The sequence below is a fragment of the Pyrgilauda ruficollis genome, unplaced genomic scaffold (genome assembly GCF_017590135.1).
Source record: "Pyrgilauda ruficollis isolate IOZ18807 unplaced genomic scaffold, ASM1759013v1 scaffold138, whole genome shotgun sequence".
Lineage (NCBI taxonomy): Eukaryota > Metazoa > Chordata > Aves > Passeriformes > Passeridae > Pyrgilauda > Pyrgilauda ruficollis.
Genome location: NW_024512321.1, coordinates 594,765 through 618,806, shown reverse-complemented (window position 1 = coordinate 618,806; position 24,042 = coordinate 594,765). Strand labels below are relative to the sequence as shown.

General features: G+C 43.0%; 1 protein-coding gene across 1 annotated transcript in view; it reads left to right on the top strand.

Annotated features, from left to right (window-relative positions):
• The window catches only part of TSNARE1 (t-SNARE domain containing 1), a 452,796-nt gene that overhangs the window by 11,475 nt on the left and 417,279 nt on the right, over positions 1-24,042 (top strand). Inside the window, exon 3 of the mRNA XM_041459558.1 lies at positions 3,836-3,934. The gene's annotated coding sequence lies outside the window, so the exon portion shown is untranslated. The remainder of the gene's footprint in view (positions 1-3,835; positions 3,935-24,042) is intronic.

Here is a 24,042-nt window from a genome sequence, read left to right as displayed (position 1 = left end):
ACAAATCCATTGCTCTAGAATTGGAAAGTGGCAGTAAATTAAACAACGTGAATTTTGGGGTTTGTTTGGAATTTTTTAGTTTTTGAGGATTTTTACAAATCCATCCCTTTTAGAGGCTGGAATGGGATGATTTTGAGTGGGAATAAAAGTAGTTGGTAGCTAATTTTTCTCACTTTGAACGAAGCATGGAAGAACCAGGTGGCTGAGACTCTGTTGGAACACATTCTGACTTTGATACAAGTTTGTGTTGATCAGATCTTAGTTCACTTGTATCCTTTTACTTTAATTACATGTTCCAGCACCATGAGACTTTTAAATATCAGATTTTGAGAATGTTCTCTGCCAAAACTGCACGCTTTAAGTGCAGATCCTGTTGGCAGGCATCTCCGGAGCTGTTGACTTCCCTCTTTTGTAACCTCATCCTCCCTTGCCGAGTTTTTTTCTCCTTAAAATTCTAACATCATTGGATAAAACAGCGAAGCTCATGGGTGTGTAGCCCTGTGAAGATCACTGTGTCCTGCCTGCATCCCAACAGAGCCAAGTGAGAACAAGGAGAACATCTTTTGAGTTTGGTTCAGGCACATCTTGGATCTTGTTTGTGTCTGTCCTTTGGTGCATCCTGCTTCTCCCTGGCCTTAAACACAAGATGCTGGTTTAGTCTTCTCATGCTGCCTTGTGCCTTGCTGAGATACTGATTCTTCCCTCCAAGGTGATGAAACTCTGTTCCTGACTTTGAAATGCTCCAGGTCTCCACCTCTCCATTATTCTTCCTTCTTGGTTATTTCATTTGCAGGAATGTTCTTAATTTTCCCCGAAGCTTGTTTTTTGGTGGTGTATCAGGGAACATCACAGCTGACTGTCATGCCAGTGTTTCTGTCTTTCCAGATTGTGTTTCCTGAAATTTCCCATCAAATCTGTGTTCAACTCCTTCTGCGTTCAGTCTCCTATTTTAAGGTCTTTATTGCAGGAATTATCTTTGTAGTCTGTATTTATACAACATTTCATGTGATGCAGATGTGATTCCAAAGTGGTGCCTTTGATAATACCTTTAAAATTGTTGTCTTAGTAGTTAACAATCTTGAGAATGCTGTCATTTTATAGAAATAATTTTATTAATATAGGTTAGAGACAAAAATTAAGACATATTAAGACATTGTAGATGTTAACACTTAAGAATGAAATACAAATAATTAAAATATACATGTATTTTTTCTGGCCCTACCTTAGTTCCTTTGGTAGTTACGACATCAGCTGCTTTCTGTGGGGCAGCTGGAATGCTGAACTCTGATCTCAGCAGATAAGAAATATTTTTGTAAAGCTGTGCATTTAGACTAATTCTGTCTGCCGTAGAATGTGCTGAGGATTTGTGATCCTCAGCAAGCATTTGACAGATCTTAACTAGTTCTGCTCTGTCTTGTCAATCAAAATTAAACGCCCACCTCACTCCTTCCTACTTTCTCTCTCTTCCAGCCTTTTTATTTAGGTTGGTCATTAAAATTGCTCATAACCATAGTAACGAGGAAAACCCGCCCCTTACTTTCCAGAGCCTTAGTGTGATATTCCTGTACTGACATCGTGTGAGTTACATACACGATGGCTTAAAAAAAAAACCCAAAACCTGCAGGTGAGCAGAGTTGTCATTAATTCCTCCCTGTAATGAAGTTGTCCCAGTTGATACCAACTAAGGAATCACATCCCTCTTGGATTCCTTTATGGAGAATGCAAAAGGGACACAAAGGAGAGGCCCTGCTGAGGAGAAACCACCAGAAAAAGATTGAATTGGCGAAGAAAACATCAGTTAGGGAGCTGGAACTGGTGGGAAGATGAAATGAGAAGATGGATGGGCAAGAATTGTCATGTGCGATGTGGTGTGGTTTTGATCATTCCAGGATTGGTTTTCATCCTCCTAGGGCTGCCCTGGGTGCTCTGGGAGATGGGCATAATGATATTTCTGGGAAATTGGACCACCAGGTTTCTACAATTAAGGACCTGAACCCCACTTGGCAGGATTGGGTGTGCCATGGCTTAGCTTGTTCTAAAAAATTGAAATTACCACTGGTTTTTTGCTTGTACAGGCAGTTTAAAAATGCTTGTCCCAAGGCTATGTGACGGTGATAAAACCTCCTACCTTAGCATCCATGAATGTCCTGAGATTTCAGTGCTGGACTCTGTGTGCTGCACAGATAATTCTGTTTTCATTTGGAGCAAGGCTGCCTCAGTTTCAGACAAAATTTTGTCATTTTTTTCTCCCCGCCTTCAATTGCAATAAATCGTATGTAGGAAGGTCTCCAGGATGGAGATTATTCCTCAATTAGTTGGATATAATAGTTTCACCACTCTTTTTATATGAAGGCTTGTCTCTTGGGAAGAAGAATTTTGACCTTTGGCCAGAGAAATAACAAGGAAGAAGTGTTGTGTGATGTGGCATGACAAAGTGCTGCTGAGCAACATCTTAAAATTTAAAGGTCTTCCTTATTTACCCTGTCTTTGAAAGCTGGTTCTGGGTACTGTACTTTAACTTAAAGGCTCTTAATCATTATTTTTCCCCATGTTTTGGAGGTGTTGGCTTTTGAGGGTGTTGAAGTCGATTGTGTAATCAAAGAGGAGGAAAGGGTAATTGGATGGTTTTTCTAAGGTTTCTTGAGTTTTTTCTAAGAAAAACTCAAGGCAGGAGCTTCTTTGGCATCCTCTTTGGCTCCTGTGTCAACCCATGTGATTTTGCTTGCTCCACCATCCCATCATAAGGAGGGATTAGAAGGCTTTCATGGTTAGTCTGGAAGGCTGTCTCCTGTGTGGTGATGCTCCTCCTGCTTAAAACAAGCCCAAAATATCAGCATTTTCATTAAAACATTTTCTTTGAGGAATAATTGCTGTAAAAAGTCTGTAATGTTTTTATTTCTGTACTTTGCCCAGTGTACAAGTGCCTCTACCTGAGTTGCCTAAGCCATTCTTCTTCTTCTTTTCTCTTTTCTTTTTTATTAAAGCCTAATAAACTGCATTAAAAGTGTATTAAATTCCTTCTGCAGCATTAGTTTCCAAATCTGGGCAGAAAAACCTGCAAACAGTTGTGAAAGTGTGTGTGGGAAATGAGTTTATTATATCATTACAGTCTCCAGAGTTATCTGAGTTTCTGGATCCTTATGGGTGCTGTTCCTGATGAGAGGAAATGGCCTCAAGTTGCTCCAGAGGAGGTTTGGATTGGATATAAGAAAAATTTCTTCACTGAAAGCGTGATCAAGCATTGAACAGAGTGCTGAGGGATGCAGTGGAATCACTATCCCTGAAAATGTTCAAAAGTCCAGTGCTGGGTCCACTTGGTTGTCTCAGTGGTGTGGTTTTCTCTCAGCAATCCCTATATTTGCACAGGCTTTCTTTTTGTAGGAAATGTAGTAAAAATGTAGTAAAAACATAATAAAACCAGTTTAACTGGCTAATACAACTATAAAATATGACATGGCTAAATAGGGGGAAATGACAATAATGTGAAATCACAAATTGCAGAAAATGAAAATTACTTGCTGTGTTTTGCTAGGCATCCCCTGATGTTTGCACCCTGAAATGAAAGGGAAGAAGTGTTCTTTTGTTTCCTTTTTTTTTTTGGTGTGTGTTCCATTGTCAACAGACATTGTGTAGGCCAAAAGCAAAGCTTGCCTAATATATGGATATGTTTAACAAATTCACAGAGTGTGAAAACTCCCAGTTGAATCTAAAGATACAGCTTAAACCTCAGTCTTGGGAATCCCTGAGCTTCAGACTGAGGGAAACAGAGCAGATAAAAGCCTGTTTGTGCTTTTCACATCTGATTTTCTTTTTATTTTCCCTTTTATCTAAACAGGAACAATACTGCTGAGCTGGGCCTTGGGTCCATTGGGTTATTGCTGCCAAGTTCCCAACAAGTGGCTCCACAGCACAGCAGAATAAAATTGTGGGTGAGGTAATTTTTGCTGTTTTCTTTCCTTGATAATCCTTCTCATTTCATTCTTTTTTCTTTGATTTTGGTTGGTTTTCTCCACATCCTTTCAGCTCATTGGAGGTGATGCTGCATGTTGTAGAGGAGGCTCTGGAGTTGGGGTGTAGGAATGCTGTGGGCTTTGCTCTCGCAGATGTTCACCTCTGGATCACATTTTCTGCTCTTGCAGTGGTTTCTTTATTTTAACTGGTTACCACTGGGTGATCTCCATCCAAATTCTCCCCCTGTCATCTGATCTTGGCTGTACACTAAGCTCTGGGATGTCCCCTGCTCATGGTATGTTGACTTTGAGTTGGGCTTTCTGGCCAAAGCCAGAGCTGCTGGGTGTTCTCTGCTAGGAACAGATGGTCAGTGAAAGTTCCGTTTTTCAAGGTGTAACAGACTGTGTCTGTAAAACCTATGGAGTTCTTTAACAGCAATAACAGTTTTCTTAAACTGCATCTGGTTTTCCCACCTGGAATATCATTAACGGTAATTTGTATCATGGCTGGAATAGTTTTTTCATGGGCTCCAGCTTAACAGGAGGAAATAAGTATTTTCTTGGGCATTTTTGGTTTAGTGTCTGTTTTTCCTTGTTAGGATGTTATTATAGAATTAGTAAAATGGATGGATTTTGATATATCTAAAATGATTCTGATATATCTGAAATGGATGTATTATCTGAATTCATTGGTTATCTTGCACGAAGAAACTGAAGATACTGAAGAAATTTGAAACAACTCCTAAAAAAGGTTTTCTAAATTTTAAAAATATTTTTCATTCCTCTAATTCCGTTTTCCATAGCACTTGGAGCGTTGGCTTGTTCCAGCCCCGATTCATACACGGCGCTGAAGAGATTTGTAGCATTCAGTAAATAATATGCATAAATCGTGCCTATTAACGTTCTGAGTAATTACCAACAACAGAGTAAATACAAGGTTAATGAGATTAACAGGGCAAAGGAACGAAAGCTCTGAGTGCCCCTCCCGGTGGCCCCGGAGCCCAGGGTGGCTCCGTTTCTGTTGACGAGCCCAGCATGGCTGGAGCTGCAGCAGTGATTTTGCTGCTGTTCCCCATACAGAGCCTAATGAGTTCCTACTGCTGGCATTCTGCTTTAAATGCTGGATAATATTATTAAATCCCACTCCTTGTGAGGGTTGTTTTTAATAATTGTGTTTAATAGTTTTGGTTTTTCCCCCGCTGTTTGCTCTGGTTCTGGGGCTCAGTGATGAGGTGCCTGGTTAGCCCTCGTTCTCTGACATCTTCTCCCAAACATCTGGTACCCTCTTGGATGTCTCCTCAAGGCCAGAGGATCTGGCCAAAGTTTTTTCACCTTACTGTCAGAATATTGTACTCGGAAGTACTTTGAGATTAACTCTTATTTTCTTATCCTAAGATCCATCCTGGCTTGATTTCATTTGTCCTTTTCCTTTTTCCCCTCTAAGAGCTCTTCATTACCTGCTCTCCAGTAAGTCTTTCAGGGACAGATTTCCAAGCAAAACATGATTATTTTTCTACTCTAGTATCTCAAGCCCTCTCTCTTTTCCAGGTTAGTGGGTTTTCTGCTCTCTGTCCATCATCTTCCAGCATTCTCTGGCAGTCTTCAATGTTTTATCAATGTCACTACCTCAGAATTGTTTATTTGAGTTTTCTCCACCCAAAACTGCATCTGCGTGGTTCCCTCAAAGCTCTGGGCACCGACTCCCCTTGCTGGTCACGTCACAAACTGCAGCCTATTTTTTTTTCTGTTTTAAATGAAAATGCCTTACCCAGAGACCTATTTTGTTTACTCAAGATAAATGTTGTACTTATGACTGGTTTTTCTTGTTCCGGCAGTTCTGATTAAACCATGAACTTTCCATGTAAACAATTCAGGTAGAATATGGGCACTGCACATTGCCTAAATGAATTATTCACCTCTTAGCTTTTGTTTTCATTTCTTGGATATTCGGTTTTCTTTTTCGTGTGGGCTTATTTTTTTGATTTATTTTATTATTGAAAGTTATTCTTCTGTTTCAATTTGTAGAGCAGTGATTTCTCTGTCCTCTCAGTTCTTTCATGTTTTGTTGTGAGGTCAACTGGTTAAGGGATTAGGAACACACGTAGTGTTCTCCTCTACCCTTCCAGTTGTAGGGAATGATGAGGAGGAACCAGGAAGATCCAATAAATCAATACCTGGCCCTGATCCTGGTGTCACCAGCACATTTTTGGGTTTTCTTATCATGGGATGCTGTCTCAGTGGAGGTAGGGGATGGAGATCCCTGCAGCAGCAAAGGCACCAGAGTTATTGATGTGTTTGAAACCATGAGAATAGCCACGTAGGAATTAGGGCTCCATCCCCAAAAGGAGGTGGTGGGAACAATAGCCCAGCTGAAGTGCATCTGCACCAGTGCCCTCAGCATGGACAACAAACAGGGGGAGCTGGAAGCCCCTGTGCAGCAGGAAAAATATGGCACAGCTGCCATGAGAGAAACATGGTGGGATGAGTCCCACAGCTGGAGGGACAGGGAGCAGAACGAAGCCCCCATAATCCAAAGGGAAATGGTCAGTGACATCTGTGCCACGTAGGCCACCACAAGTCTCTGGGGCCAGATAGAGTCACAGAATCACAGAATAGCTTGGGTTGGAAGGAATCCTAAAGATCATCCACTTCCAACACCCCTGCCATGGGCAGGGACATCTCCCACTGTCCCAGGTTGCTCCAAGCCCCATCCTGGCCTTGAACACTTCCAGGGATGGGGCATCCACAACTTCTCTGGTCACCCTGTGCCAGTGTTTCTCCACCCTCAGTTAAAATATTTCTTCCTTAGAACCTGTGATGATGGGGATTTGATGGGAACAGTTCCTCCCTTGCCCTGTGCAGACGTGATAAAGGGCATTCTAAGGGAGAGGAAAGTAGATCTTGGGGTTTTTTGGTGGGGTGATCTGTCTCCCTTTTCCCTCACTCCCCATTGGCAACAGGGGAGCAGTTGATCTGAGCGTTGTCTCTCTGTGCCAAGGCTGTGGCCATGACTCCCATTGCTGGTCAGCCTGTGGGGAAATCGTGCTGGTGCTTCCAGATGTTGCAATGCAGCTGGACAGAGAGGTTGCTGAGCTCCAGGACAGCGAGACCTCCGTAAGGCGAGGAACGTGTTAAATCATAACATCTTAAAGGCTCATAGTTTCATTGGGATATTTTTGCAAATAGAAAAGGGATGGAAACCAAGGGAGGGACTTGCACATGTTTCTGTGTGAGGGCAGGGGAAACGACTCAGCTTGCTTCAGCTTGTTGCTAATATTTGTGGCTGAGCACTTAAAATTTCACAAGAGATATTAAGACTTGAGAAATGTGTTTTGCTGCCTTGTAAGTGTATGATTAAACCTTCATCATTTTCTTCTTTTTCACTGTGGGAATCTTTAAGTCATTACGCTTGTTTTCTTCAGGCATCATACTGAAAGCAAAGAGTGGCATTGTTATTTATTTATTTTTTGGAACGTGTTCCTCTCTGCCTGTTTTATGCAAAAGCACTTTAATTGATCTTGCAGACGGTCGAGAAGAGGACAAAGAAGAAAATATTTAATGCAGCGTATAATTCTTTCTGGTTTTGCCTCAAAATAAAAAGCCACTTTGCAAGGATTTATGTATCTAAACAGGTTTTATATAGATGGAACGGCTACATTTTATCTGCCTACTGCAGGAGGCTGATGCAAAGAAATCCCTTGATCAAGGGTACAAACTGGTTCTGGGTAACTCCCAAACTGTTCCAGTGATGAACACATTGCTAGTTTCTTGCCACCTTGATTACAATTGTTGTATGTTTCTATATTTGTGGGTTTTTTTGACTATTTTAATTTAATCTTCTTGAATGCTAAAAATGAAAATGATGCAGGTCCATTCCTTGCTGTGCTGTACTGAAGCACAGTAACATCCCATTCAGCCAGGAGTCTCTCCTATGCATTTTGCAGCTCCAGGAGGCTTTGGATGAGGTGAGAGAACTGTGGCTTGTCTTTAATTCTCCTACTGCATCCAGAGCTTAGTCAAGCCTGGCAGTTGAACACAGATTGCCTGAACTGCAAAGCATCACTTCAGTGTCAACACGTCCCTTCTGTCTATTTAAGGTGAAACAACTGCAGGGATTCAGTGCTGTTGTTTGCTTCCCTTCAAGGTTTGAAGGCTGAACATCTTCAATGCTGGTGGAGTCAGGAATATTTATGGGCTGGAGTCACCTTGCTTTGGCTCTGTCATAGTCAAAGGTCAAATTAAATAGTGTGTGTCAGGTCCTGTTCCGTGTTTGTGATTTGTTGTGGCTGAGATGTGGAATGCACACACGAGTTAATGCACACTGCTGTGGTTTGCTCCTTCATTACTAAAAATTTCTGGGCATATCTGGACATGGCCTGCAAGAGTCAGCTGAGAGACTGCCTGAAAGCTCTCCCTAAAATAGTCAGCTTTGGGAAGCCCTCTGTGGCCTGGGAATACTGAAATGTGGACCATGGGGTTGTTGTCACCTTCATGTGCTGGAGATTTTGTCAATTTAATTGAGTTAAAATACTTGGAAGACATTAATCTTTTTAGAAGTTGTGTCAATGTCTTGAATGTCTCAAGTAAGTGAAAATCCCTTATTGAAATAGCTTTTTGATAGTTTGGAGGTTTTCAGCTGCATTCATTTGAAATATGCCTTGTGCCATGACTTAAGAGTGCATTTTCAATATATTTTTGGATTTCTTTTATTTAATATTGAGCTTGGGAAAGAACAACCCCTGTCAGCCACCCTCCCCCCAAAAAGAAGGATGAGTAAAAGTGGGAAATAAGCAAGAGGAGTTTGTCATTAAACCTAAATCCACTTACAAACATCTAGTCAAAAGGCATCTTTAGAGGCTCATTCTGTACTTTTATTGCAAGGATGGTGTTATACTGCTGTATATATCAGAGAACTGGGTAACAGCACGTCCTCTGTCCTCAACAACTGCTTAGAGCTGTAGGTTTTTGTGCTCAAGCCGATGAATATTTTAGCTTGATGTCTCCAAGGGTAAAATGAAGGAGTAGCTGCTCTGAGGGATTAATACAGAGTGAATTAGATGTTTGTAAAAGGCATTAAAAGTTGCAGTTGCTGTATTGAATCCTGGCATTGGAAATGCGAGGCGAGATGCTGTGGTGCATCCCCCTGTTGCAGAGGGACATCCATCTGGATTGCAGGATGAAGACAGCTGGTTCTTTATTTAGTGGGTGCTTAGATGACATGAAAAAAGGGGAAAAAAACCCCAAACTTACTCCCCACTCCCTCTCCTCTTTCCCAGCATCAATCATAAAAACAGTTGTAAGAAACCTTGGGAATGTTGCTTCTCTTTTCCCTCACAGCTTCAGCCAGCACCACAGGCCGAGTGCTTGTGGGTACCACAAGGATGATATTTCTTGACCCCAGAAGCTGCATCCTGCCTTTTTCTCCCTGTCTACCAGCTACAAGGCAGGAATAACACAGTCCAGTAAGCAAGGGGATGTGCAAGGAATATCTCACCATAGTGGGTGGTGGTGTCCTCTGAATGTCCTGTTCCTACAGTGTCACCAGGACGGGAGCCAGGCACCATCTTTGACATAGGTAGACACTAACTGCAGGTACTGAGACCTGTTTTCCCACTGCCAGGGTTATTCTGGAGCCTCAGCAATGCTTGGAGCAGCCCAGCCCTTGTTCTCCTGGTTGGGCTTGGGGCTGTTTATTTTGCCACCTTCTCAGAAATCGCTGTCAACTCAGCTCGCTTTTTTTAGAAATGTGCTTTCATCATTTGTGATCCGAAAGGCTCTCCTGCAATGGAGGAGGTTTGGGCTGTTATTTTTAACTGAATGTTTCATTGATCTGATTTACAGCACTAGCTGCTGGTCCCTGTATTAGCAAGAGAGAGGAGAGGCAGGTAGTGGTGTGGGGCAGGGAGGGAGTGCTGTGGGGAGGTCTTGAGTTCCCTCCCTTCTGAGAGCTAATTCGTCACAGAGCTGCAGACTAAAGATGCCTTTTTGCATAATTTTCTGGCCACTAAAAGTCAGGGCTCCACTCTCTTGGAAGTGGATTTATGGGTTTCAGCCCTGTCCAACATTTTGGCCTTGGTATCTTAACCAACACCAGAGTCTGATGCATTCCAAACAAAACCCTACCAAGAATAATTTTTAGAAATGCTTAGATTTTGGATAGATGACACAGTTTCAACTCTTATGAAGCAGCTTGTGCTTTCTCTTGGGTTAGTTAATCTTGCTGCATTCCCAGCTGAAGAACCTGAGTTTCAGCTACTGGGACATGGTGAGACCTTGGCTGATGTGGTAGGATGGAGGATGGCTTCTTCTGGGCAGTGCCATTCTCTCCTGGAGAAAAGGAGGCTCAGGGGGCACCTAATCTCTCTCTACAACTACCTGGAAACAGTTTGTAGTGGGGTGGGTGTCAGTCTCTTCTCCCAGGTCACAAGTAACAGGATGAGAGGAAATGGCCTAAAGTTGAGCCAGGGGAGGTTTAAATTGGATTTTAGGAAAAGCTTCTTCACTGCCAGGGTTGTGAAGCATTAGCAAAGGTTGCACAGGGAAGTGGTAGAGTCACCATCCCTGGAAGGAAAAAACATGTGGATATGACACTTGAGGGTGAGTTTGAGTGGTGAACACGGTGGTGGTACTGGGTGAATGGACAGGATGAGAGGAAATGGCCTAAAGTTGAGCCAGGGGAGGTTTAAATTGGATTTTAGGAAAAGCTTCTTCACTGCCAGGGTTGTGAAGCATTAGCAAAGATTGCACAGGGAAGTGGTAGAGTCACCATCCCTGGAAGGAAAAAACATGTGGATATGACACTTGAGGGTGAGTTTGAGTGGTGAACACGGTGGTGGTACTGGGTTAATGGTTGAACTCAATGATCTTGGAGGCCTTTTTCAGCCTCTGGTTGTCTGTGATGTGGAGAGCAAAGCCTTCATGGAGTAAATTGGAGCTGGGAGCACCTGAAACCTTCAGTGACAGTTTTGAGTGTTCAGCTCAGTCCTAACCAAGTGTGTAAACAAAGCTGAAAGCCTCAGGAATGGGTTATTTTTCTACTTGATGAGCCAGAAAATTAAATACAAACAGAATATTTGGGGCCCGGTTTAAAAGTGAGAGCAGATGAGCACCACTGGCTTGTTTACAGAAATTTTTTTTTTTTTTACTTTTTTGATAGTTCGAAGTCTCTCACTTCCTTTAAGGCTTTCTTCTGTCGGTGTCTTATCTGCCTCTTCCGCTGAAGTAGGTTGGTTGAGTTAATCACATCAGAGGAAAAAAATACAGTTCACTGATTTTCTCCTCCACCCACCCATCAATGTATTTATTCACCAAGCACGTAAGGACTTAATATCTCAATGTCCTCAAGGAAAATTCAGGCAAATTCACTGACTATCTATTTTTTTGGTGTTATGCAGTCAATCAGTTAACATGTGTCTAGATTACCATGTGGGTTGTTTGCTGCGTCTCTGGATGCTTTGGAGAACAAATTGAGGCATGGATGGGTCCTGAAGCTGAGGAGAGGGAGTGTCCATGGATACAGAGAGGGTGTGGAGAGGTTGTGACAGAAGCATCGTGGGGATATGGAGTAGGAGAACAGGGGTTGTCATGGCAGGAAGCTTTTTGTAGGGGACATAGGTGCACAACAGAGATGTGTGGGTTTATCACTACTAAGCCTTGTGTTGACCAAAAAAAGAGTGGAAGGGACATGTTTTTATTCAAGATGCTCTGAAAGTTGGACATTTAGGACACTGTCCATCATCTTCCTGATGCAAAATAACTGAATTACTTAACATTCCATATATTTGGTGTATGCCCTCTCCTCCCCTGGATCTGATGGGAATGTTAAGGAACTCTGTTGTGCAAAGTAGCACCTCTGTGAGGTCAGGGTGGCTACCTGTGTTTTAGAGATTCTCAGGTGTTTCAAGGCAAGTGTGTCCATGTAGATAGTCATAATTTAGAAGGGAAAGTAGGGTGAGATTCAGCCTGTTCTGCTAGGTTGAGCTTCTTCATATAGTCACGGAATCACAGAATCTTTACAGTTGGAAGGGACCTCTGGAGTTCATCAAATCCAACCCCCTGCCAAGGCAAGGTGACACAGGAACACATCCAGGTGGATTTTGAATGTTTCCAGAGAGGGAGTATCCATGCCCTCCCTTGGGCTGCTGTTCCACCCTCTGTGAAAAGAGGTTCTTCCTCAGGTTGAGGTGGAACTTGTGTTTTAGTTTATGGCCATTGACCTTGTCCTGTTGCTGAGCACCATAAAAAGAGCCTGGCACCATCCTCTTGACTCCTGTCTTGGAGATATTTGTGTGGATTGATGAGATCCCTCAGTCTTCTCCAGACTAACCAGGCCTGGCTCCCACAGTGTCTCCTCACAAGAAAGACCTTTCTCCCAGCTGGACTTTGAACCATGGAGAATCCACTGAAGCCAATGTGTGTCAGTTGTCTGCTGATGACATGGAATCATGGAATCATGGAATGGTTTGGGTTGGAAGGGACGTCAAAGACCATCCCATTCCAACCTACAGCCATGGATGGGGAAACTTCCACTGGACCAGGCTACAGACAGTGTAGACTTCCATCGTGTTCTTCCAAAAAACTGACATAAAGAGCCCCTCCTTTACTTTAGAAACTGTGTTTTCATCAGATGATAGTGTTCAGGAGGGAAGAAGTGAGCTCTTTACATTGCTTATCTCCTGTATCTCAGTGCTTATCTCCTGGAGCATTCACAAAAAGGCTGAAAGCTGAAGTGTAGCCAGCTCAGGGCAGCAATCCCATGCACTCTGCTGCAGGGAGATCCTGGCTCCCCAGACTTCTGCACCAGGAACGAGCCATCTGGGAGGCAGGAGATGACTCCAAACTGTTCTGTTGGTATGGATGGCTTTGCCAAGGAGGTGGTTCCTGTCACACTGGGTGCTACTATTGATGGCACTGATGCAGATCTTGTGTGCTCCATCATGAGCTCTGGAGATGAGCTCACTCCTCTGCCTGGAGTGAGGAAGGCTCTTGTACACCCAGACTTCCTCTCTGGTTGCTCTTTTCCCTGAGTGGCCAAATAAGCTCATTTTTTCCTCTTGAAATGTTGTTTGTAAACTTTTCTCTTATCTTCTGCTGTCTTCAATTTACTAATGACCTTTCCTACAGCCTGAATGCAGTGCTCCTGGTACTGTGAGCAATTGTAAACTGTCTTAAATTATACCCCTTGTCCTCCATCCATCTCAGTTTGGTTTTGCAGGGAGATCGTGCGTTATCACTTGGAGCTTGCTTTCAGAATTGAGGATGGTGATAAATAAATGCTGCTGGTAGCAACAGGAGAACGTGGACTGCTTTAACCAGCTCAATATGTGGAAAAGAAAGAAGAGGGGCTTTTTAAATTTTTTTTTTCCTTCACATATGTCTTGTATAGAGCCCTGTATCTTCTTCAACCTAGGTTTTCTAGGGTTACAGGCAAAGATGCTCCAGTCAGCTGATTTTCCTGCCTCACATCTGGAAATGCCAATTAGGGTCATTGCAATAAAGGCAGCTGCACTAATGCAAACTCTGCTATCTGTGCCTTCCTTTGCATGCTTCCTCTGCACCTGGAATTGTTTCCCTCTCCATGAAATAACTTTTGATTGGACACCTACAGGTGTGTTGCTGTATTTTCCTTGGTAATCTCTGACACTCCCCCAATTTTTACATGTCAGTTTAGTGGAAGGGCTGTTGAGATCCAGCTGTGTTGGCATTCATCAGTTTTGCTCTGACTTGACTGCAAACAAGACCCTGTGTTTTGTTTGCAGTCAAGATGGTGAGAAGTCCTTAAAATAGAAAAGCAAATTTATGCAATGAATGATATAGATCTAATTTTTGGATTAAAGTGACTAAAATCAGGTCAGTGTTTAACTGAAGGACACTTTTCTGTTAATTATGGTCCAAATTTCTTCAGCAATGCGAGAGTAATGTGGCAGATCCATTTCTTGGAGCACAACATTTATGTTGGAAGCAAACTGTGGCATTTGCTGCCTGGGCACAGGATACTTGGGAAGCAAGAACTGAATCTTTGGGCCTCTGGTTGTGGGACACCTGCTTCTCACAGGGGGTTTTTGGGATGCAGTACATTGAAATTCTGGTGGTTGTCAGAGTATGTATATAATAGTTATGGAATCACAGAATGGCTTGGGTTGGAAGGGACCTTAAAAATCTTCTTGTTCCAACCCCCTGCCATGGGCAGGGACACTTTCCACTAGACCAGATTGCTTCAAGCCCTGTCCAGCCTGGTCTTGAACACTCCCTGGGTTGGAGCAGCTACAGCTTCTCTGGGCAGCCTGTGCCAGGGCCTTACCACTCTCACAGTGAATAATTTTTCTTTTCTAATATCTAATCTAAACCCGTTCTATTTAGGTTTGAATCCATTACTCTTTGTCCTATCACTACACATCTCTCTCCAGCTCTCTTGCAGACCCCACTTCATGTACTGAAAGGCCCCAGTTTAGGTCACCATGAAGCATTTGCTTCTCCAAACTGAACAATCCAGATTCTCTTAGTGTTTCCTGATAGGGGTGGTGTTACATCCCTCCTCGTGGCCCAGTTCAGAATTATAGAATCACTTTGGTTGGAAAAGGTCTTTAAGATCATCAAGTCCAACCCTTAATGTTGTACTGCCCAACGAAAGTGACTGGAGAACTGGAGCATTAGTGGTTGACTCCATTACTTTTGGTTACACCACCCAGACTGGCCTTGCTGTTGATGGGGACACCAGCCAGGGTGTCACAAAAGAAATGGCTAAAACACAATCCTGAGAAGGAACGTCTCCATCTGCTCTCCTCTCCCTATCTGCTGAAGAGTAGAAGGCCCCTCATTTTCCACAGAGTGCCTTTCATCTCCTGGCACTTCATCTACCACTTGCTGTGTCTACTTGCCCCCTCCACCTCAGGAGAAACCATAAACCTGGTTGGTTTCCCCTTTGTTTGCTCATAGATAATCCACTCATTGGGTAACGGCTGCGAGTGTTGTGCTTTGGTCTATTTCTCCACCCTGGTGTTTAATTATCTTTCTTTCCTTGATTCACAGAATCTCAGAATAAATTGGGTTGGAAGGGACCTTAAAGACCATTTTATTCCATCCCCCTGCCATGGGCAGGGACACCTTCCACTGTCCCAGGCTGCTCCAATCCCTGCCCAACCTGGCCTTGAACACTTCCAGGGATGGGGCAGCCACAGCTTCTCTGGGAAATCTGTGCCAGAGCCTCACCACTCTCACAGGGAGGAATTTCTTCCTAATAACGAACCTAAACCCACTCTGCTTCAATATAATTAATTTTCCCTGTGTCCTATCACTTCATGCCCTTGTGAAAAGTCCCTCTAATCAGGTCAGTGTTTAACTGAAGGACACTTTTCTGTTAATTATGGTCCAAATTTCTTCAGCAATGCGAGAGTAATGTGGCAGATCCATTTCTTGGAGCACAACATTTATGTTGGAAGCAAACTGTGGCATTTGCTGCCTGGGCACAGGATACTTGGGAAGCAAGAACTGAATCTTTGGGCCTCTGGTTGTGGGACACCTGCTTCTCACAGGGGGTTTTTGGGATGCAGTACATTGAAATTCTGGTGGTTGTCAGAGTATGTATATAATAGTTATGGAATCACAGAATGGCTTGGGTTGGAAGGGACCTTAAAAATCTTCTTGTTCCAACCCCCTGCCATGGGCAGGGACACTTTCCACTAGACCAGATTGCTTCAAGCCCTGTCCAGCCTGGTCTTGAACACTCCCTGGGTTGGAGCAGCTACAGCTTCTCTGGGCAGCCTGTGCCAGGGCCTTACCACTCTCACAGTGAATAATTTTTCTTTTCTAATATCTAATCTAAACCCGTTCTATTTAGGTTTGAATCCATTACTCTTTGTCCTATCACTACACATCTCTCTCCAGCTCTCTTGCAGACCCCACTTCATGTACTGAAAGGCCCCAGTTTAGGTCACCATGAAGCATTTGCTTCTCCAAACTGAACAATCCAGATTCTCTTAGTGTTTCCTGATAGGGGTGGTGTTACATCCCTCCTCGTGGCCCAGTTCAGAATTATAGAATCACTTTGGTTGGAAAAGGTCTTTAAGATCATCAAGTCCAACCCTTAATGTTGTACTGCCCAACGAAAGTGACTGGAGAACTGGAGCATTAGTGGTTGACTCCATTACTTTTGGTTACACCACCCAGACTGGCCTTGCTGTTGATGGGGACACCAGCCAGGGTGTCACAAAAGAAATGGCTAAAACACAATCCTGAGAAGGAACGTCTCCATCTGCTCTCCTCTCCCTATCTGCTGAAGAGTAGAAGGCCCCTCATTTTCCACAGAGTGCCTTTCATCTCCTGGCACTTCATCTACCACTTGCTGTGTCTACTTGCCCCCTCCACCTCAGGAGAAACCATAAACCTGGTTGGTTTCCCCTTTGTTTGCTCATAGATAATCCACTCATTGGGTAACGGCTGCAAGTGTTGTGCTTTGGTCTATTTCTCCACCCTGGTGTTTAATTATCTTTCTTTCCTTGATTCACAGAATCTCAGAATAAATTGGGTTGGAAGGGACCTTAAAGACCATTTTATTCCATCCCCCTGCCATGGGCAGGGACACCTTCCACTGTCCCAGGCTGCTCCAATCCCTGCCCAACCTGGCCTTGAACACTTCCAGGGATGGGGCAGCCACAGCTTCTCTGGGAAATCTGTGCCAGAGCCTCACCACTCTCACAGGGAGGAATTTCTTCCTAATAACGAATCTAAACCCACTCTGCTTCAATTTAATTAATTTTCCCTGTGTCCTATCACTTCATGCCCTTGTGAAAAGTCCCTCTCCACCCTTTCTGTAGGCCCCTTTTAGGTATTGGGAGAGGCTCTAAGGTCTCCTGGAGCCTTCTTTTCTCCAGACTGATCAGCCCTAACTGTCTCAGCCTGTGTTCATAGGAGAAGTACTCCTACTTTTAATATTTCCCTTGATTTTCAGGCTGATAGTTATGATTTAGGATTTTTTAAATTTTTTTTTTCCCCTCTGATTTGCTTAAGCTTTCCAACAGCTTCAAGTTGCAGGAGCAGCTGAAAAGGCAGGAAAATGGGACCAGTAAAAGGGAAGTTCAGCACAGGCCTCTGATGATTCTTGTATCACTGTCATTCTTTGTGATGATCATCACCATGTTGCTGGGAAAGGCTGAAAAAGTGGCATCTGTCACTCCATGGCCATGGGGCCATTTTGTTTAAACATAAAAGAAAATTATAGGATGAGTGTCTGGAGGCAATGCCATGGGAACAAGTAGTAAAGACTTCTCTCTCAGCTCAAGAAGATCTCTTTCCTGGAGGGCAATGTCAAGAAATGCTTCTCCTGTGACTTCTGCATCCCTTGTGACACAGCATCTCTCTTGACTTTTGGTAGCCTATTTGTGGAAGTATTCAGAGAACATATTCTCCTACGTATTCTCCCATCTGTCTTTTCCCCAAACTCACTGGCCTTGGTGAATGCTTAAGAATAGATGTGCTTTCTGCGTTATGTTGAGAAGGCAGTTAAGAATTTATTTTTTGACCTTTCTGTGTTTAGATGATAATATTTTTAGTATCTTCTATGATGGCTGCTTCTGAGTTTATTTGGACTCTCTTTTCCCTTTCAAATGCAGAGGGGAAAACTTGATCAGTATCTTAGTCCAAAAGATATTTTGGGTTGTTCTGCCACCTGGGCCAGGCTGTGCAAGAACCCTTTTCATGGCTCTGAATTGTTTTTTTACATTGTTCATAAAACCCTTTTTTGGGATGAACTGTGCTTGTAGCATTTACCAGTTCCCAAGAATGTGCAGTTGCTTGGCTGTACAGACCCTGAATAAATATGCAAAAAAAGGGAGCCCAAAATATCATCCTCCCATCAAAAAAGTGTGAAATGGGAAGGAAGGAATTGTTTTTTCCGTGTAAACTTTTTAATTTTTTTTTTTTAATTGGCTTCCCCACTGCATCAGTGTCTTTTTCTTCTGTTTGCCACTTACCTCATCTTAAGCTTGCAGGCAGATGACTCTGGATGGTCTTTTCTAAAGAAAAGGGATAATACAGGCCAGAAACTCTCAAAGGATCTTAAGATTGTGAGATATGGAAAAAGCTTTCTATAACATGACATCTGTTGGGGATGTGATGTATCTCTTGAATTCAGTGTAATTAGACCCTGCTCAGCTGTGTAACTTTTGACATGGATTGGCATCTGCTTCTCTGAAGGCTTAATGGTGCCTTTAATTATAAGTAGTCTAGGAATTGCCTGGAGAGCCACAGGCTTCATTTAGTTCAAGAATCTCTCTTTTGGATGGTGATCAGTAATAATGTGCTGAAAAGAAGAGCAAGCAGTGTCCTGATATGCAAATGTGGTGATGAATCCTCCCTGGGTTTCTCCTGATGGTAAATCATTAAGTCTTGGCTTCAGCATTTCATGTTGCAACTGAGTTATGACAACTTTGGCTGGTCTCATTATATGCTTCCCTGTGCCTTTGGATCCTGGACTTCTTGGATTCTAAAACCTGTGCTATATGACAATTATTCAAAAAATTCACTTATCTCTTGAGTATTTCCTGACTTCTTTTTTTTTCTTGAGGAAGATTTCCTGGGTGGTTTTTTTCCTAGTATGTTGTAGGAAGCTGAGAGATTCTTCTTTAAACTGTTCCTTGTTGAGGCTTTTTCTGCTGTGTTTGGTGCCAGTTTCCAAATCAAACTCACTCCTTCAGTGTGTCTGCTTTCTTCTCCCCAGTCTCCATGGGGCAAGAAGCATTTCAGGTCTGCATCCCTCAACATTTTCTGAGATGCTTCTCTATTAAAATGATTAAGAGTCAAATTACACTGCACCACCAATTTTACCTTACAATTTTCATAGAATTCTACAGTGATTTGGGTTGGAAGGAACCTAAGGATCACCTCTTTCCAACGCTCCTACACCTTCCAGGTTGCTCCAAGCTCCATCCAACCTGGCCTTGGACACTTCCAGGGATGGGACAGCCACAGCTTCCCTGGGCAACCTGTGACAAGGCCTCACCACCCTCTGAGTGGTGAATTTTATGTTGTAGAGATCTATAATAATATTATTTTTCCTTAAAATAATCTTGATATTATTCTGTCTTCTTTCCTATGCACCCCATTGGTCGCCTGAAAGAATTAGCTTTGGGCAAAGTTTCCTTTTGAGGTGCCAGTGGTGACATCCAGTTCCATTCATTGGCTTCAGCTTCTGTTAGAAGTCTGCCTGCTGCAACACTTCCTCTCCATCTTTGTTTCATTTTTTATGTTTTATTTGGCCTGGTGTGCCTAATTCTAAGCCATATTGAAGTAAAATTTCTGAATAAGGGAATAAAATCAACGTCCAGGCTCAAGGAGGCAGTGAGTTGGAATTTTGGGGACCATGAGCTGCTGTGAGGGTCTTAAGCTGCTGTGATGGGCCCTTCTTTGCCCATCATCTGATGTCCCCCATGATCACAGAATCACAGAGTGCTTTGGGTTGGAAGGGACCTTAAAGATCATCCAGATCCAAACCCCTGCCATGGGCAGGGACACCTCCCACCAGACCAGGTTGCTTTTGTTCATTTGTGTGGTCAGGCTCAGACAGTGACTACAGCAGTCCCAAAGGACTTGAAGAAGTTCCTGGAGACCTGTGACTCCTTCCATGGTCAGTGGAGCACCTTTGGGTGGCTCTGGTCCCTTGGCTGTAGAGCTGAATTCATAGAAACAACACTTCAGTTACGTGGGTGAGCTTGGCTTTTTCTGCCTTCCCTGTTCCCTAACACATTCAGGGAGTTCAAATTGAATCCATGTTAGTGTTTACCATTTTCAGATGTGCTCAACTCAGCACTCTGGCTGCTGTTCCTACCCCTGCGAGCCTCTTCTTGCACATCCCAATCCTTTGAACGATCGGAAAATCTTTGACAAAGTATTTAATTAGCTGTGTTACAGCCTCGCTGCCTGGACTTGGCAATATTTGTGATTCTGCTTGTGTTTGCTTCCTCCCTAAGTCATGACGGGAAAAAAGGCAGCTGTGATTCCCAGTCGAAGCTCACTGGACCTGGGATCCCTCTGAGCTCATGCATCACCCAGGGAGCTGTTTTGAGCTTTCATCTCTTGCTGTTCATGGTGGTTTTTCCACATTAGAGAAACTAAGGTGAAATTTTTCTACCACTGGAAGCGCTAAAATCGAAGCAGGGGCATTCTAAGTTATGACTCGGAACAGGTTGCCATTATTTTAAATCCTATGTATTTAATTCCTTTGCAGAAACATCCCCTTGGTACAATAATTCCCAGCCCAGATCCTGCCTACAAGGTGCAACATCAACTGCTAAGGTCATCTTTCCACTTTGAGACAAACATTGGGATTGTCACTTGACGGCTCCTCCTTGTTTCTTTGGTACCTTTGACTTTGATGCAGGAGCCCTTTTTTCTTTAATCCAGACTCCTGGCATCTTTGCAAGGAAGGGAGGTATTGAGAAAAAACAATTTACAGGGCTTGGTGGCATGGTGCCATTTTGTTACAGTGTAATCACGCTTGAAATATTCAATAGAACATCGTTCTCGAGTTAATGGGGGAGATTGTTGTTGGATTATATCCCATGTGATTTTTCTTTCTCTGTGTGGAGAGTTTTCTTGCTGCAAATGAGATAAATAAAGGATTATATCTACATTTTTAATAGCTGGTATCAGAAGTGAAGTGCTTCCTATAAAGTGCTCCTATATTTTCTTCCCACATAAGACTGTTTTACAAGCTTATGTCCTTCTATTTTTTTATCCTCTTTAAATAATCTTAAAATCAGGTTAGAAATTGTTTCCCTTTGCCCAAACTCTGGATAAAACATCTCTTCACAAAAATAGCAGAATGATGTTGCATTATATTTGTTGTAGAAAGATAAACAATGAGTTGGAGTGAAAGTTCCTTGAGAAGATGGGAATTGCTTTTTCTCTTTTCTTATGTTTTGGTGGTTGTTTTCAGATCTGCAGCAGTGACCTGGTGATGCTGGGCAGGTGCTGCAGCTGCTGGAGGGACAACAGAGAGAGGACTGTGAGAGCATCAGCAGAGCATTTCTGGGTGTCAGGAGGCTGCAGGATTCATCTTCCCACCAAAGCAGGGCTGAGAGAAATTGAGGCCCTTTAGAGAACCATTTCAGGTCATTTTCAGTATCAGTCTGGAAAAATCAAAATGTTCTTCCATGCTGGCGAGATAAAATAAAGGCAATTCAAGGCAGCTTGAATCTCTCTGTTTTCCTCAGAGACTTCCAGCAGATATTGGGATCCCAGGATGGTTTGGGTTGGAAGGGACCTTCAAGACCATCCAGTTCCAACCCCCTGTCATGGGCAGGGTCAGGACCAGGTTACTCAAAGCCCTGCCCAACCTGTTCTGTTTTAAAAACTGGTGATCTTCCTGGTTTTTTTTGGAGATGTGTGTACACCACCCACTGCCCTGTTACTCTTAGATTTAGTATTGGCAGCAGTTTCTTCTTCAGTGTGTTGTTCCTTGTCCTATTTTCTAGGGAAGAAAGTATTCTTGACAGTCACAAAGGACACTGGAGAAGATAAAGTATTATTGTATGGTAATTCCTGTACTCCAAAGTTACAAGGAACCTTTGATCAGTCCTCTGCATGATTATCTTAATATCATGAAGGCTGATAATGTAAATGGAGATTTCAAGCTTGACCTGATTCATAAATAGGATAAGTTAAAATGATGAACGTGATTGAGTTATTTGCTGCAGCTGCTTCCAGGGCTGGATTGATTTGAATTTCTGCTGACAAGGCGTTGAGACCTCTGGGAAGGACATCCCTGAGTTTATTAGCAGAGTGCTGGGGAAGGAGGAGTTTTGGGAATGTGGAGGGTGGGTTGGCTGGGCTCTGAAGCCTTGGGCTGATAGTGAAGTCTTTTACAATAATTTGGTCTGGTTTTAGCAACCTAATATAATAATTTGAATGGAATGGTGTGTTCCTGGTACTGCCAGTGCAGTCAGTGCATCTCAGTGATGGTTCTTGTTTTGCCTGGTACCGTGGGCTCCTGATTGTTGCTGATTTGGAGTTTGGGCATTTAAATAAATTCTTGTTGGTCAGGGGTTCTGCTTGGGTTATTTGTATGTTTTGGTAAAAGCTTGTAACAGCAAAAGATTCTCTGTTCTTTGACGAGATTTTTGTCTCAGAAGCTGTGAAATCAGTGGGGTGCAGGACCCAGGCCAGATCTGTGCTTTGAAAATATCTCTTCTGCAGCGTCTCAGTTGCTTATCTGAATGTCAGACTCAAATCAGTTTTTCTTCCTCTCTCTTAAGATTTCACTTGTGTATAATTTCCATCCAAGTTTAAATTGGGTCTGAAACCTTTGACATACAGAAATTTCTGGTTGTGCATCTGTCTATAGGGTTTCTTGCCTCCTGGCTCTTGATGAAGAAGGAGCATCTCAGTGGTGTCACTGTAGCACTTCCCACTAAAGACCTGAGGCAAAAAAAAATCATGGAGTTCAGCCTGGAGAAGACAAAGCTCCAGGGAGAGCTTAGAGTCGCTTCCTGAGCCTAAAGGGGATCCAAGAGAGCTGGAGAGGGACTTTGGGCAAGGCACAGAGTAACAGGGCAGGAGACAATGGCTTTAACTGCCAGAGGGCAGACTTAGATGGGATATTGGGAAGGAATTCTTCCCTGGGAGGGTGGTGAGGCCCTGGCACATGTTTCCCAGAGAAGCTGCCCCATCCCTGGAAGTGTCCAAGGCCAGGTTGGAGAGGGCTTGGAGCAGGCTGGGACAGTGGAAGTTGTCCCTGCCCATGGCAGAGGGTGGAACTGGATGATCTTGATCCTCACCCTTCTCCACCTCCTGGCTGTGGGCAGGGAGCTGGCTGTGTGCTCTCCTGTGCTCTCACATCTCCAGCTGGGATGTGTTTGCTCTCTAGATATTCACCCCCACCCACATATCTCATCTACCAACTCTCTTTTACTTAACCTGCAAAGATTTAAGGCACTTAATGGCTGTAGGCTTTGGCAGCATGAATTGAAAGCCTTTTATAAATCAGTGTTTGGTGGTCTTCACCTCACTGTGTAAAGGTAAAAAGTGACTGTGTCTCCTTCTGCTGCTGCTTCAGGGCTCTGTCCTTGTGTTAAATCCTCCTTCCTGTGTTTCCTCTGTAAATCCTGCAGGTTGTAACAGTCTCCTAAATCTTGCAGATTGCTGTAGAAAATATCTTCTGTGTTTACTTGTTTGTTAGTTTTAAGAGAGTAATTTGTATTTGACCAGCTTTACATAACTGTGTGTGTGTATAGATATATGTACACACATAATACTTCATTCCTTGCACAAGTCCCAGTATATATATTATATTATATATATATATATATATAAGCTACTCTTTATGTTATGAGAATAATATATATCATATATTATTCTATGTTGTAATTGATTACACTGCACTATTTATATTGTTGAGACTTTATATATATATATTTTTTTTTTAATTCTAAAGAGCTGGGTAAACTTCCTCAACCTGTTGTGAAGTGATGCCTTATTTTTATGCGAGTCAAGGTCTCAGTGCACAGCAGATGACCCCACAGAGGGACTGCAATACCTGTTCCCATTTCTGCACCTCATTTATACAGCACCTGAGATCATCTCATTGTCTTTAACTTCTCCCACATCTCAGCAAACCTGGTGTTGGCAAATGCAGCAACTCAGCTGATGTGCACTGATTTAAAAAAAAACACAGCAGGTTTTCCTGGTGCTTTAGCTTTGGGAAGGGGATTTTAGTGCATTTGCATTTCTACAGGATCTGAATTACAGCCCCCCTTTATATTTTGCTTTTTTTTCTCTACATTTTTCTCCAGCACTACTGCTTTTTATGGAACTTTTTAAAAACAAAAATAGTGATTTTTTTTTTTCCTACTCAAAAATCAGTGTCTGATGCTGGAAAGAGCTTTTACAAATGCTGCGCAGTGCTGCTGCTGGGAACAGCCTCCCATAGCAACCTTCAGCTTGAAAGCTAAAATCACATCACCCCATACGACAGCTTTATTATTAGATTGGCATGGGAACCCTTTGGAAGGGGTCTAGTGGCAGCAAAAAAGTTCCTGTATTTAGGAGGATTTCTAATTTATTTTCGATTTTGTGGGCGTTTTTGTCACTTTTCAGTTTT